Source organism: Pan troglodytes, chromosome 16, assembly GCF_028858775.2.
Source record: "Pan troglodytes isolate AG18354 chromosome 16, NHGRI_mPanTro3-v2.0_pri, whole genome shotgun sequence".
In the NCBI taxonomy this organism is placed as follows: domain Eukaryota; kingdom Metazoa; phylum Chordata; class Mammalia; order Primates; family Hominidae; genus Pan; species Pan troglodytes.
The window spans coordinates 13,354,155-13,370,886 of record NC_072414.2 but is presented as its reverse complement, the minus strand read 5'-3'; the positions used below and the strand labels follow the sequence as shown (position 1 = coordinate 13,370,886).

General features: G+C 41.6%; 1 long non-coding RNA gene across 1 annotated transcript; it reads left to right on the top strand.

Moving 5' to 3' along the window:
* The first annotated feature begins 647 nt into the window (after window positions 1–647).
* On the top strand, window positions 648–13,096 carry LOC129137188 (uncharacterized). The gene is made up of 2 exons (XR_008539525.1): window positions 648–822; window positions 9,340–13,096. It is a non-coding gene; the product is annotated as an uncharacterized LOC129137188 (long non-coding RNA).
* Window positions 13,097–16,732: the final 3,636 nt, after the last annotated feature.

The following is a 16,732-nucleotide window of genomic DNA, read 5'->3' as shown; positions in this document are numbered from 1 at the left end:
TGTCTGCTAGCATGGCTGCAGTGATGACAATGCGAATTTCCTTTTCTTATTTTACAATGGTTCTTAGGCTGGATTAATTTATCTTGAAATGGTGGGCAACCACAGCTGCAGACCTCAGTCTACAGTACATATCAATCAATCCATCTTTTTCTTGTACTGTCAAGACTTTTCTCTGCTTCTTGGCAGCACTTCCAGCATCACTAGTGGCATTTCGTACATGTCTCGTTGTCTTCTTCAGGTTTATGGTATTGCACTAAACATGAAAAATACATGAGAACCACAAGAGATTACTTTTCACTGTGATACACAATCTACAGGAGAGACAAGTGCTCACATGGAGATGGCTAGTGTCACATGGCATTTTAAGTGGACACTGGACACCTGAGCTCACTGCAATAGTAGCAGGAGGGGTGACAGAATTATTACAGTAGTACAGTGGGCTCCCATTAATTTATGCAATTATGACTTAATACTGCATCTTTACATTTGTTTACATTTCTCTTGACTGGCACCATGTACTGTGTTTGTGTGCATAACTTTTGATAAATTTTAACTTTATAATTGATATATGTATGTTTTATGGTGGTAAATGATAAAAATATGCTAGTATTTTATGCATTCATGACATACCTTTTTCTCAACTTTTTCAATATTTCTAGGCTACAAGGTTCATCTGCAAGTTTCTTCAAATGGTTGCAATGCTTACTGCAACCTCCATCTCCTAGGCTCCAGTGATCCTCCTGCCTCAGCCTCCCAAAGTGCTGGGATTACAAGCATGAGCAGTAGCTCATTTTTGTCCAAAAGCTGCATTTCCAAGACCAGGTAAAAAGGTATTTGGCCAAAAGAGCAAGGTTTCACATCTGCTGGCATGGCTGATGTGAAATTTTCCAATACATTTTTCCAATATATTTATTGAAAAAAAAAGTGGACCAGGTGTGGTGGTTCATGCCTGTGATCCCAGCAATTTGGGAGGCCAAGGTTGGGAGGGTTACTTGAGTCCTGGAGTTCAAGACCAGTCTGAGCAACATAGCAAGACCCCGTGGTTTTTTTTTTGTTTTTTTTTGTTTTTTTTTGTTTTTTTTTTGAGACGGAGTTTCGCTCTTGTTGCTCAGACTGGAGTACAGTGACATGATCTCGGCTCACTGCAACCTCCACCTCCCGGGTTCAAGTGATTCTCCTGCCTCAGCCTTCTGAGTAGCTGGGACCACAGGTGCGTGCCACCACACCCAGATTCTTTTTTTTTTTTTTTGTATTTTTAGTAGAGATGAGGTTTCACTATGTTGGCCAAGATGTTCTCAATCTCCTGACCTCGTGATCTGCCCATCTTGGCCTCCCAAAGTGCTGGGATTACAGGCATGGGCCATTACGCCTGGCCAACCCCATGTCTATTTAAGAAGATTTAATTTAAAAAAAAATTTTTTTAAGAAAAAATCTGTATGTAGGTGGACCCATGTAGTTCAGACTTGTGTTGTTCAAGGGTCACAACTGTACCTGTGGTGACTGATATGAAACAGATGACCAAAAAATGAAAGTTTTATTTCCCCATCTGGTCCCATTTAAAAGAGGTGTTTAGGTCTGAGAATTTTCACACGTACAAGGTTCCACAGTCAGGATGCCGAGGAACGGCACCCCTCTTGCTGGAGTCCAGCCCTCCCCACCCAACCCTGCTGACTGCTGATTTGCCTGCTATCCCTGTCACACCGTTGTCTTGGGAAGGTCGTGTGAGTGGAGATATGCAGCATGGGCTCTTTGTAACTGGCTGCTTTCGCTAAGCATCATGTTTTTGAGATCCACCCCAATGCTCTGTGTGTCAGTGACGTGTTCCTTTCAATTGTGGAATGGTGTTAGCCTACACAGGGAGACACAGGTAGTTACCTCTTCAGCCATGGGAGGACGTGTGGTTGTGTCCAGATTTAGGTGATTATGCATAGAGTTGCCATAAACATTTCTGCAGAGGTTTTCATGTGAACACAAATTTTCCTTACTCCAGGAAAAATCGTTATGGGACTGCTGGGCCATGTGGTTTAACAGAACTGTCAAACTGCTTTCCAGTGGCACCTCACTATGGTTTTGATTTGCATTTCCCTAATGATTAGTGTTGATGGTCTCTCATAGGCTTTCTGTCTTCCACATAGAGCGTCCTCTTCAGTGAGGGTCCAAGTCTTTTACCCACTTTTGTTTGGATGGTTTTCTAACTGTTGATTTTAAGAGTTCTTTATATATGTCGGACTACTTTCTTTGTTGGATATGTGGTTTGTAGATATTCTCTCCCAGCCTATAGCTGTCTTTTCAGTGTCTTTTAATAGTGTCTTTTGCAAAGCTATATTTTTTTATTTTGATCAAATCTAATTGATGGATTTTTGCTTTTACATGCATTTGGCATCATGTCTAAGAACAATTTCCCTAACCTCAATTAATGAAGATTTCTTCCTATGTTTTCTTCCAAAACTTTAAACATTCTCTCTCTCTATCTCTCTCAGCAAATAAGGAGGAAAGATTCATGACAATTGCAGTCCTGGTTTCTGTAGCTGGTCACATGGTCCTATAACTACCTTCTTGCACTCCCCAGTCTGTATTCCCTTTGCCTTCAGGAAGCCTCCGCTGGTTGTGGTTTTTAACCTGGTGGGGGAACCTTCATTCCTGAAGGTTCTGGACCATTATTAATCCTGCCTAGATTGGGCTGTTGTGCTTTTCCATTGATCTTAATCACAGCGCATGCCACGAGGGCCCTCCTGTACCCCAGACATGCTCTTCCTCAGTCCATTGTGAAGCAGCAGGGCAGTTTCTCCTTGGTGATCTGGACCAGCCACCCCCACCCAGCGTAGTTAACTCCTTCTTTACCTGTTGATCCGGAGGCATGAGGAGCTTGGTGCCACCAGATGGCAGCCTAAACTTCCAGCGCAATGGATCATCCCTCTGTCTCTTGGTGGCAGCATTCCTCCCTCTGGAACTAAGACCTCTAGGCCAGCAGAGCATAAGGTGGTGGGGACAAGGAGCAAAACTTTTGCTAGTGGGTCACTAGGGGTGATGGGGTTTCACCCTGTTGGCCATGCTGGTCTCAAACTCCTGATCTCAAATGATCCACTCGCCTCGGCCTCCCAAAATTCTGGGATTACGAGCGTGAGCTACTGCACCCAGCCTAGTGCTAATCACTTTTTAAAAAGCCATTCTAATATGTAGTGATGTCTCATTGTGGTTTTAATTTCAACTTTCCTAATGGCTAATGTTGCTGACCATCCTTTCATGTACAAAGAATATTTGCTTTGGTCAAATATCTGTTCATGTCATTTGCGCATTTTTAATTTGATTACTTATTTATTTTATGTTGAGTTCTGAGAGTTCTTTATTCTTGACACAAGTTCTTTGTCAGATATGTGATTTGCAAATATTTTCTCTCATTCTGTAACTTATCTTTCCATCATCCCAAATGCGTCTTTTGCAGAGCAAAAAAAAATTTAATTTTGATGAGGTCCAATTTATCAATTTTTTCTTTTATAAATTGTATTTTGATGTCAAGTCTAAGGGCTCTGCCTAGTCCCTGGTCCTGAAGATTTTCTTCTATTTTTTTTTCCTGAAAATATTACAGTTTGACATTTAAGCCCATGATCCTTGTGTTATGTTTTGTATAAAATGTGAAGGTCAGGCCAAGCCTCATCTCCTTGCCTATGGATGTCTGATTGTTCCTGCAGCACTTGTTGAAAGGGCTATCACTCCTCTACTAAACTGCTGTTGCATCTTTCTCAAAAATTAATTAAGCATATTTCTGGGGTGGGATCTCTGTCTTGCACCAGTAATTAATGTGTCTCTCCCTCCACCAGCACCATACTGAGTTGATTACTTTGTAGAGTAAGCTTTAATAATTGGTACAGTGATTTCTTCTATTTAATTATTCTTTTTCAGAATTGTTTCAGCTAAACTAGGTCCACTTCCTTTTAATATAAAGTTTACAATAAGTTTGCATATGTATACAAAAAACAATGCCAAGATTTAGAATTGTATTAAACCTGCAATTTGAAGGAAGCTGACATCTATGTTGAGACTTCCCATCCCTGAATATGGCATGACTCTCCATTTATGTACATATTTGATTTCTTTCAGCAGAATTTTGTAATTTGCACTATATTCTCCTGTATATGTTTTATTAGATTTATTCCTACATATTAATACTTCAAGTATTTTGAGCAGTTGTAAATGGTATTGCAGTTTTTATTTTGGTTTCCCCTCGTTTATTGTTACCATAGAGAGATGCAATTCGTGTATGTGTGTTATTCTTGTGTATTGCAGCCTTGATATTCTCAATCTTTATATCAAGGATTTTTTTTTTATTCCTTGGGACTGTTTATGTAGATGATTATGCCACGTGCAAGTAGTAATAGTTTTCTTTCTTTCTTTTAAATCTGCATACTTTTTATTTCTTTTTCTGGTCTTATTACACTGGTTAGAACTTCTAGTACTATCTTGAATTAAAATGGTGAAAGGGAACATTCTTGCCTTGTTCCTGCTCTTAAGGGGAAAGCATTCATTCTTTCACCATTAAGTGTGATGTTAACTGTAGATTTTTGTAAATGCTCTTTATGAAGTTGGAGGAAATTACCCTCTATTCCAAGTTTGCTAAGAGTTTATATCATGAATGGGTTTTGAATTTTGTCAAAACCTTTTCCTATGTCAATTGATAAGATCATTATGATTTTTCTTCTTCAGTTTACAAGACAGAATATGTGGATTGGCTTTTCAAATATTTAAACAGTCTTGCATAACTTGAGTGAAATTCCTCTTGATTGTGGTCTACTACTCTTTTTATGCATTACTAAATTTGATTTGCTAACACTGTCTTGAGGATTTTTCCATCTAAGCTTATGAGCAAAATCAGCCTGCAAGGTTCTTTCCTCTGTCCCTGCCTCCTTCCTCCCTCCCTTCCTTCCTTCCTTTGTGCTGTCTTTGTTTTGTTTTGATATCAAAATAATGATATCATAGTCCTTTCCCTTCTATTTTCTGGAAGAGACTGTGTAAAACTGGTGTTGATTCTTCTTTAAATATTTGGTAAATTCTCCAGTGAAACCACTGGGTCTGGATATATTGTGTTCAGGAGCTTTTTAGTTACAAATCCAATTTATATAATGATTATAGGACTATTCAGGCTTTTATATATTTCATCTTTTCTGAGTTGTGGTAATTTGTGGTTTTCAAGGAATTGATCCATTTTTTCCTAGGCTGTCAAATGTACGAGCATAAAATTTTTATAGCGTTTTTCATAGATGCAGCCTCTTTTGTGATATTTCTTGTTTCATTCCTGATATTGCTGATTTGTGTGTTATCTCCTTTTATCTTTGTTGATCATGCTAGAGGATTATCAGTTTTATTAATTTTTTGAAGAACCTGTTTTTTATTTCCTTAATGTTCTGCATTGCTTTCCTGTTTTTAATTTCATCAATTTCTGCTCTTCGCTTTCCATCCTATTTGCCTTAACTTTATTTTACTATTCCTCTTTTAGTTTTTTGACTACTGGTTTGAGAACTTTCCATATTACTAATATAAGGATTTAGTGCTATAAATTTCTCTCTCAGCTCTGCTATAGCTGAATCCCTCAATTGTTTTTTAAGACAGGGTCTCATTCTGTCACCGAAGCTGGAGTGCAGTAGCACAATCTCCACTTGCTGCAGCCTCAACCTTCTGGGCTCAAGCAATCCTCCCTATCTCAGCCTCCCAAGTAACTGGGACTACAGGTGCATGCCACCACACCTGGCTAATTTTTTGCAGAGATAGGGATTTCACCCTGTTGCCCAGGCTAGTCTTGAACTCCTGGGCTCAAAAAGCGATCCACCTGCCACAGCCTCCCAAAGTGCTGGGATTACAAGTGTAAGCCATTGCACCCAGCCGCATCCACAAATTTTGATATGCCATATTTTCATTGTTACTTGCTTTTTAAAAATTCCCTTTGAGACGTCTTCTTGTCCACATTGTATATAAATGTTTACTGCTTAATTTCCAAGTGTTTGCAGATTTTTCTCTTGTCTTTCTGCAATTTATTTCCAGTTTGATTCCATTGTGGTCAGAGGACACTCTGTATGATTTCAGTTTTTAAAAATTTGTTAAGGTTTGTTTTAAGATCTAGAGTCTGTTCTATAAGAGCTTGAAAATAATGCATAGTTTGCTGTTGATGGATAGAGTTTTCCATAAATGTTAATTTTACCCTATTGGCTAATAATATTGTTTAGTTATCCTATATTCTTGCTGATTTTTTTTTCTGGTAATTTTACAAATTCTGAAAGTGAGATGTCGACATATCCCAACAATAATTATGGATTTTTCTATTTCTTTTTTAAGCTCTATCAGGTTTTGCTTCATGTGTTTTGAAGCTGTGTTGTTTGGTGCACATATATTTAGGATCAAGATATACTCTTGCTCTTTTGTTATTATGTAATATTCCTCTTTTGTCCTAGAAATTCTTTTTGCCATGAACTCTATCTGATATTATTATAGCAACTCCTGCTTTTTTAAAAGTTCCTGTTTGTTTGCATGAAATTTTTTTTCTGTTCTTTCACTTCGAATCTATTAAATACCTATGCCATGGTATTAGAACTGAATATCTTATGGACATCATATAATGGGTCATATTTTTGCATTTACTCTGCTATTTCTGTGTTTTTCCCAGATTTAACCAAACTGCAAAGTCTGAGGGCATGGTTCCTAAAATTTCCCTCATTCCTGACACCAACAGCAAGTTTTAGAGGTTTCCAAAGCACCCCAAGTTTCAATCATTTGCTGGAAGAACTCATAGAAGTCATTGAAAACTGCTATACACATGGTTACTGTTTACTGCAGGGAAAGGATACAAATCAGAACCAGCACAGAGGGCAGGGCTAGGAGGGTCTGTGAAGCCTCTGTTGTCCTCAGGTGCATTACTCTCCCAGCATCCACGTGTGACAATACCATGAAGCACTGCCAACCTAGGAACCTCACCCAAGCCTTGGTGTCCAGAGTGTTTCCTGGAACTGCATTGTGCAGCCATAATTGACTGATCTGTTGGAGACTGGTTGGAACTCTGTCTTCACCTCTCCCTTTCCCAGAATCTGGGGCTGACAGCACATTCCTGGGAGGGCCCACCATGAGCCAGCTGGTAGCATAAACTTCAGGTATAGTCTGAGGGGCCCACCATGAATAGCAAAGACCCTCCTGTCACATGGTCTTCAGGACTACTTGCCAGGAGCCAGGACAAAGGCTAGACCTCTTCTTTGGGCTAGGCCAAATTCTTTACCACACAGAAATCATATTTAGGATTCAAATGTGCCATTTTTATTTGCTTTCTGCATGTTTCTTATGTTTCCTTTATCCTGTTTCGTTTCACTTGTCATGGATTACTTAAACAGTTTTTAGCATTTCATTTTGAATTATTTATACTTTTGGGTGCATTGCTTTGTATCGTTTTCTAAGTGGCTGCTCTAGGATTGATTATAATATACACATGTAACTTATCACAGCCTGCTGGCATCAATGTTTCACCACTTCATGAGAAATATCAAAAGCTTACTTTTATTTACTTCCCCTTTTCCTCCCCCACTTAAACATGTAATTATCATAAATATTTCCTGTTCAGATGTAGAGCACCGCAGCAGATGATGTTAATATTTTTTGCTTCAACCATAAAATACGATTTAAGAAACTCATCATAGTCTATTATACTTACCATATGATTACCCCTTCTGTTGTTGCTATTTCTGATTTCCTTATTTCCTTTTTATTAGTAGAGCTTCCTTCAGCCATTTATTAAGGGTAGGTTTTCTGTTAACAAATTATCCTAGTTGTCCTTCCTCTTAGGATATCTTTATTTCCCCTCATCCCTGAAGGATACATTCACTGAATAGGGTTCTGGGCAGAGAGTTTTTCTCAGCACCTGGCGATGGTGTGTCGCCCCCTCTGCCTCATGGTTTTAGAGAAGCCCACCATCCTCAGAACCAGTGTCCCTTAATGCATCGTTTTTCTCTGGTGGTTTAAAAGATTTTTTTCTTCATCTTTCCTTTCCTGAAGTTCCATTATGATGTGTTTATCCTATTTGGGGTTTGCTCAGATTCTTGAATCTGCAGGTTTACTTCTTTCACCAAATTTGGGACGTCTTCAACCACTGTGCCTTTGAATACTTTTTCATCACACATTCCTTCCTCTCCTCCTGGGACTCTGGTGACAGGAACGCTGGGCCTTTTGTCACTGTCCCACCCATCCCCGAGGAGGCGTTCATTTCTCAGCCTCCTATCTCTCCATCGTTCCTATGGGCCAGCTCTATTAATTTTCCTTGAATCAACAGACTCTGTTCTCTGTCGTCTCCACTCTGCTATTGTACCCAACTGCACATTTTTTCATTTAGTTATTGTATTTTTCAGTTGTATGATTTTCATTTTGTTCTTGTTTCGAGAAAATTCGCCGTTGTTTTCTGAAGCACTTTTATGATGGCTGCTTTAAAGTTCTAACATCTGATTTATCTTGGTTAATCTTATTTTGCTATTTAAGTTGTTTTTTGTTTTGCTCTGTTATGTTTTTGAGACAGAGTCTTACTCTGATGCTCAGACTGGTGTGCAGTAGCATGATCTTTGCTCACTGCAGCCTCAAACTGCCGGGCTCAAGCGGTCTTCCTGCTTCAGCCTCCTAAGTAGCTGGCACCACACGTGTGTGCCACCACAGGTGTGTGCCACCACAGCTGGCTAATTTTTAAATTGTTTGTAGAGACAGGGTCATGCTGTGTTGCCCAGGCAGATCTCAAACTCCTGGGCTCAAGCCATCCTCCTGATTGACCTTCCAAAGTGCTGGGATTACAGGTGGGAGCCCCCTCACCAGGCTTCAAGTTGCTTTTTATGTTTCCTGATATGACAAATAATTTCAAATATGTTCTGGAGATTTCGGTTATTATGTAAGGAAACTTTTTATCCTATTTGAACATTCCAGTTCAGTCCTTGGTACCCTTATTTGGTTTACCATATAGGCCCCAGCCTGCTTTAGGGGAAATGTAGAGTCAATGACAATTTAGTTTTCAAAGCCCTCCCAGTGCTATTCTGGTCTCGTTTGTTCTTCTGGATCTGCTGGGGCTCTGGTTCAATCCCTGCGCATGTTGCTGGGGTTGCCCTGTGCGGTGGGGGTAGGTTAAGGAAACGCCGGGTTCTGGGTGTGGTCTCTGCGCTGTGGTCAGCAGAGCCTTTGTGGCCTGGGTGTGATGCTGAGGGCCAGGCCTGAGCGGAGCTGCTATGACATGGATCAGTAGGAATCTCCTCACTGGGTCTTCAGTGAGATGCCCTTCTCAGTCCTTTCACCAGAGAAAATAGGCTTGTTTTCTTTTCTTTTTTCCCCCTGCAGGTTTTGGCAGTTACAGGTTGCAGGGTTCTCTGGGCCCATCCAGGAGATGAGAGAGAAAAAGAAAACTCAGGGCCTGGTACAGCATCACCCCCAAAGTCCCGAGGTTCCTGGACAGCCTTTCTTCCTCTCCACTTCCTAGAGTCCTCTTATGTCTGTTAAATTTTTTCCAGGGTGTCTAGTTGTATTTAGAGGGCAGATGCTACCTCCTCATAGAATGCCGGGGTCCACTCTCCAGGCATTTGGAATGAGTTGCCACGAGGTCCTCGGGAGGGTGTGACAGTTCACATGCCCACCAGCAGCGTTTCCACGTCTCCATTTCCTCTGCCCCTGACAGCATCTAATGTTATGATTTTTGTTTGTAAATTTGGCTTTTGGTTCCTTTATGAGGGGATTAATTAATACAGGCTGCTGGCTCCTTCCCACGAATCCAAACCTTGGAGATGCCATCAAAGGGATGACAGTTGATGGAGCCCAGAACCTAAGAGGACCCCTGAGAGCCTTGCGGAGGCTGGGCAAACGTGGTGGAGTCTGGGACAGGAGGGGAACCACAGTCTGAGTGGAGGAGGCCACACAGCACAACCCGGGCCAGACTGCAGCTCTCTGCTCCGGGGCCCACCTGGGGCTGTCATCTGTCGGCCCTGCTTTCCTGTAGAAGATCCCATCTGTACCAGCCCCAGGAATCTAGGCAAGGCCAGAGCACCTCAGGAGCCTCCTGGACTGAAGGCCACAACACCTTGGCAGGCTGGCTGGTCGCCCCTGGGCAGCCTTCCTCCCCAGCCCAAGGACAGCCAATTACAGCACAGGGCAGCCCTGGACAGACAGCACCAGCTAGGAGGACAGGGGCATTCCCTGCAGACCAGAGCAGCCCCTGGGGATGAGCAAAGAGGGCCCCAGTCATCCTGCCAGAGGCTCTGCCCCGAGGAGCCCCTGCCTGCCTCCCTGAAACCCACCAGGAAGGTGTCAACTGGGGCCTAAGACGAAGGCAGCTGACCATACCCACGGAACAGAGAGCGGCCTGAGGAAATGAGACAGCGAGGGGAGTGAACTCCGGGAGGGAAAAACCCCAAGGTTTTATCCTTGGAGGAGGGAGCAGATGAGCGGATAAGACCGGTAAATCCGTCACATACCCTCAGGACGCAGGGAGAGCGCGGCTGGAATCGGCAGTTATGCAGAAGATGCAGCCGGGAATACTGGACTGGAACACGCGGGCGCTTAAGTGATGAACTTGGTGGGAAGGTTGGAGACCAGAAAATGAACGAGTGAGACAGGTCAGGCTCTGAGCTCTTCTAGAAGGATCTGAAGGTGTTGAGGAGGCAGAGGTGAGGGAGGAAAAATATTCAGTGCTTGGAAGAGGAAAAATGAATAGATAAGAGGAAATATCTGAAAAATGATTAGGAAATTTCCCCAATTAAGAAAAGATGCACATCCTCAAACTGAAAGGGCCTGCAGAGTGTTAATTACATTTTAAAGTTAAAATCTTATGTGTAATTTCAAAGAAAAGCATCTACATTTTGAGTCAAAATTGCTAAAAACTTCCAAAGAGAAAAAGCAGGTAACCCGCACAGGAACGGGAGTGGTGCTGACATTAGAATCGCGGCACAGACAACGGATGCAAGAAGAAAGGGAGTGACAGCTTCAGACGCGAGAGGAAAGGACCCTGGAACCCAGGGCTGCGTCCTGCTCACCGCCATGAAATATGGGCACGCAGGAAGCCATCCTCAGTCCTATCAGCCCCCTTGAGAGTCAACCCCAAAAACACTCTTGGAGAAATATTTCAGCAAGAAAAAGGAACCGGGGAGGATGCTGCCAGGTCTAGGGAGGAGTTGTGCTTCCCCAGCGTGGATGGTTCACTGCCATCTAAGTAAGCAATGACCTCCGCGTGTGCCGCACAGTCCAGCTTCCTCAGAGGCGGTGGTGGCCTGGTGGAGGAATGTGGGCTGGCTGGGCGGCCACAGAGAATTACTGTTTCCATTAAAAGGAAATGTCTTCTGGCCGGGAGCCCTGGCTCACACTGTAATCCCAGCATTTTGAGAGGCTCAGGCGGGTGGATCGCTTGAGGTCAGGAGTCTGAGACCAGCCTGGCCAACCTGGTAAAACCCTGTCTCTGCTAAAAATACAAAACTTAGCTGGGCGTGGTGGTGGGCACCTGTAATCTCAGCACTTTGGAAGGCTGAGGCGGGCGGATCACTTGAGGCTAGGTGTTCGAGACCAGACTGACCAACATGGGGAAACCCCATGTCTACTAAAAATACAAAAATTAGCCTGGCATGGGGGCACATGCCTGTAGTCCCAGATACTCGGGAGGCTGAGGCAGGAGAATCGCTTGAACCCGGGAGGTGGATGTTGCAGTGAGCCAAGATCACACCACTGCACTCCAGCCTGGGCAACAGAGCTAGACCCTGCCTAAAAAAAGAAAAAAAGTGTCACATGGAGATGTGTGTCCATTTGGGACTGTTTTCCAGCCTTTCCACACTCTCCCCCTCCCCATCTGTCCCTCCATCTCCACCAAGCTGTGTTTTGATGTTGTGTTTGCATGATTTGGTGTATCTGGCATTTTAACATTTCATCCTTGCCACTATTTATTATTTTCTGTTTCTTCATAGTAGCCACTAAATTGATTTCAGGTGATATCTCATTGTGGTTTTGATTTGCATTTATCTAATAATTAGTGATATTTAGTGTCTTTTCATATGCTCATTGGCCATCAGTACATCATCTTTGGGAAAATGTCTGTTCAAGTCATTTGCCTGTTTTTAAATCAGGTAATTTGTTGATTTGTTGTTGAACCATGGAGACATAATTTTAAACCACAACACCTATCTTGCAGATTGCGGTGAGAACTAAAAGATTTATGTATGCAGATCATATTACCTGTCACGTAGTAGGCACTCAAAAATTATTACTTGTCTTCCTAGGGTTGTTATGTTAAATAATGTTATGTTAATAACATATGTAAAACTGCTTCTTAAATTATAAAGTGCTATGCAAATGTGAGTTAATACTACAAAGCTGTATGCAAAATATTTTAATATTTTTCTGAGGTTCTCCATACTTAAATATATAAATCTTTCCATCTCTAGACTTTATTCTGTTTTTTAGCTGTAATCCTTTTTTTCCATTTTACTTCAAGTTTTATCAAAAAAAAAAATAGCAGCCAAAATAGAACAAGTAAAGACGGAGAAACAATAACTAATTTCACTAAAGCAAAGTCAGAGTAAGATCTATTTAAAAATAAAACGTGAAGAAAAGTTGCAATGGATTACACTATTGAAAAATCCTAAGACAACCAGAACTGCCGTTCCTTCAGAGAATGTGAGTGATGTTGAAAGATTAATAACATTTGGATAACATTAATTACAGTGATGTTATAAACTCTGGTATTCCAGTTGCCATAATAACCCGCTATATGTTGGTTTTCTAATGACATTTCGAACAAGTGCTGAGGCGAACTGCATCACTTCAGAACTTTGATTGCTGTCACTCAGTGATTTTAAAATTGAATTGTTTTGTTCTTAAAGAGTCAGAATATGTCACTGTCTTCAGAAATATTCTCAAAATTATGGGGAGGAAGTGATACACATTCCTATACAATTATAGAGCACTCAAAAAAAAGAAATGTATTTTGTTTTTAATACAAAATTAACAGGTTTTTTTAATAGGGAATAGAAAAAAACAGGAGAAAGATTATGCTTCATGCTTCTCAGAAGACTTTGTTCCCTTGCAGAATTATTTGACAATAAAATTCTTTCTAGAAAAACTCACTTTTCTTGCTTATATTTCTCTCGTCTCCATTCTCTCCTTTCTTTTCACCTCCCTGTTTCTTTCTTCCAATGAATTCTTTTAGAAGCCATGGATTCTGGTCAAGGTAGATGCAACACTTTGGAGTTAGTGAGAAGAGGTCATTCCTCCATCCAGCTTTCTGCTTTCTGATCTCTCTTCCCTCTGCTGACCAACCCGTTGCCCAATGGATATAATAAAAGAAAGACTACTTGCCACTGGCTTATATTATATTGGATTTTAATATTCCCAAGAGAATGTGTTAAATATATATATTGTGCCACTGACCAGAAGTAAAGCATGATTGTAACAGACATGCTTCTAAGTATTTGCTCAGCCCACAGCCTACTCTGCTCCTGCTGCCCAAGGGGCATCCCACCCACCCATCCACAAATATGAATCGTTTGATTAAATAGGAGCACCAGAACCAACTCATCCATATGCAATGAGCTGGACAAATACATTCTCTCTTTTTCTCCTCTTTTCCCTCTTTCCTCTCCCTCTCTGCAAATTCAGCTAAGGTGAATGCTAACCATTTGCAATGGTGTTTAAAGCAGAACAGTGGTGTTCTGTGGCAGAACTCTGTGCTACAGGACTCTGAAGGGAGATTATGCCCACTGCCTCCCCACCCACCCCTCTTGCCCACCCCCACCACAGTTCCAGCAGCATCTCAGTCTATACAGTACATCTCAGGTATTGGAGGTGGCATCATTCCAGGTAAAACATATTCTATGCTCTATAAACCCTGAGCCCAATGCAATGCCATCTTAAGTAGGCCCAGGTCTGTCCCTTGTCCAGATGTGCCATCAGCACCCTTTCAACACTCTCTCTCCTCCCCCTTTCTCTATACTTAAAGCTCCCTCTACCCCACCCAGATATCCAAAGGCATTGATCCTACCCTCCCAAAGCTCCCACTGTGGCCAGCTCCTCCGAGGCCTCTCAGGGAAGAGTGAAGTGAGCTAATCAACCCAGCCTAGACTTCTGTTGACCCAGAACCAATTCAAGATGAAGGCCATGCCTTAGACAGCAGCTGCCAGGGAAATACATGACTTATACAATGACATCAGCTGAAATTCACAAAGGTCACTGCATTTAACTCATTCCTCACCCAAGGTGATGCAAGCATGCTAACCCTTTTCCTCCCAGTCTTCTCTGGATGATCTTCTCCACTTGATTTTACTGGGATGTACATGAACAAGCTAGAGGAACAGCCTGTGCCTGTTATCCTCTCCTCCCCACTGCTGAGGTCACTCTCCACCCTTCTCATCCTACTCTCTTGCTGGGGACACTGAACTGTATGAGTTTCATCAATGGACTCCCTTGCCCTTTGACCTCCAGTTGGGTTCTGCCAAGTAGAGGTCCTTAATAGGAGATAAGAGGGAGGGAGAAGGAGTGGAGGCTGGGGTATTTATGCCTCTGGCTTGATCCCTGAAGTATTGTCTTGCAGTCATCTCTATGTGATTCTCTCCACCCAGGTTCCAGTAACTGATCCCTCCTCATATCATTTCTGGTGAGGAGTCATAACTGAACTCCGTGGTGCTACACTGTCCTTTATGGACTCCATAAACACTGCTCATCGTTTGTAAACAGTCCCTTCACTAAACCTCCCTCCAATTGTTCTAGTGCAAATGGCCCAACACGTTCCTCCTGGGATCCTGAAATGATTCCTTAAATGATGTGGTCTATCCTATCTCCCCTTCCTGCCTACAATGGCCTTGGGCTCTGTCCTAACTCTGCTGCCTTTAAGATTGGTCTACCCTAAACTATATCCACATAACCCCACGATTGTCCCTTCATGCCTAACCCACAAAGAGAGGTGATAGGAGTTAGGCTGAGGAGTGGGGATAGGGAAAGACAAGGCTTAGCATGGTCCCTGATGACCTCGTAGCTTCCAGGCAGATGAAGGCAGGGTGGAGGCAGGCTGCTCTGAGCCCAGCTGGTCGGTGCTCAATCAGAAAGGATATGGGTTGAGCTCAGAAAGCCTGAGAGCAGTGGCACTCTGGAGCAGATCAGAAGCCAAGACTCTAAGAACAACATGCAAATCTGGTAGGGAATATCAGAGGCTCCTACCCAGGTCTCAGCAAGTGCAGACAGGCTGGTTGTCAGGAGGATTAGGGTTAGGGTTAGGGTTAGGGAGGAGTGAATCAAATATGAAGCAAAGCAATGATCAATTAGCTCAATCTGCAGATAGGAATAGATTCCTACAGATAGAAATTTAAGTCAGAGTTGCAAGGGGATTTAGAAACCACACACTTCAATCACTTCACTTTTAGATGAGGACTATCAGACTGTAGAAACAGGGGTGATGAGTGCAGAACAAAGACAAACACCCAAAACTTCTCACTTCTAGATTAAGGATTTACCTGTGAAACCCATGCCTCTAAAAAGGTCGATTCTACTTTTTAAATATTTTTAAACAGAGTAGCTTTGGATGAAAACATGATGTTATGGCCTTGAAATTTTTATATCAAGCATATTTTCAACTGGTCACTAGAAAAAAAAAATAGATGTAGTAAAAAGAATCTACACAGGATCAAACTGATAATAACTAAAATTATATATGTTAACTTTGATATTGACAAAAAACTGACTGAAGAATCTCATTGTGTTGGTAAGTCTCAAAACTACAAAAGTGAACTCTTAAAATTGCACTTTATACAAATAACACAAAATAAAACTGACAAAGGTGAAAGCTTTACACAGAAAAATTTGTAATTGACTTTAAAAATTGACAAAAGAATCGAATCTTCTTGTCAAAAATTATACCTGCGAAATCTAGCCCAGGAAAGTTAGGTTTGGTAGAAAATGACTACAAAAGAAACCTCAAAATTGCTGATTGGAAAAGTTGGAAAGATTTAATACAGACATAAAATGGGATCACTGAATAAAGTCTAAATTATTTCAGTAAAATAAAAATACTGAAAATTATTTAATGGCACAGGAAGAAATTTGATCAAAGAATTACATTAATTCAAGACAGTTGCTTCTAGAAAATAATTTATTGATAATATTTCCAGAAATGTTGGAATAATTCTGATGAAAATGTTTGTTTTCATTCAATAAAAAATGTCCTCAGGGTCAAAACAACTGAGAGAGAAGTACCTGATATGGGACTTCTCAGGTAGCCCCCACTCTTGGGGCTTCCAGTTTTACATTTACCAAGTTTAAAGAAATCTAAGATCTCTTTCCAGGATCCTAATAACTTGCCTAGATCAAAATAACATGTACTTCAGTGAATGATTTCAGCTGGTTGATAAAATCAAAGTTTACCAGAAGGCATGAAAGTTCAGAGATCCCCTTACCATTTCAAAGGGGGTTTGTACTTTAAAATCAATCTACATGTCACCTCACACCCATTATGATGGCCACTATTTAAAAAGAAAACAGAAAATAGCAAGGGTTAGCACCAATGTGGAGAAATTAGAGCCCTTGTGCACTGTTGGTGGAATGTAAAATGATCCTGCCATTATGGAAAACAATATGGAGGTTCCTCAAAAAATTAAAGCTAGGATTACTGTATAATCTAGTGATATGGTTTGCCTCTGTGTCCCCACCCAAATCTCATGTGGAATTGTAATCCCCACGTGTTGAAGGTGGGGCCTGGCAGGAGGTGATT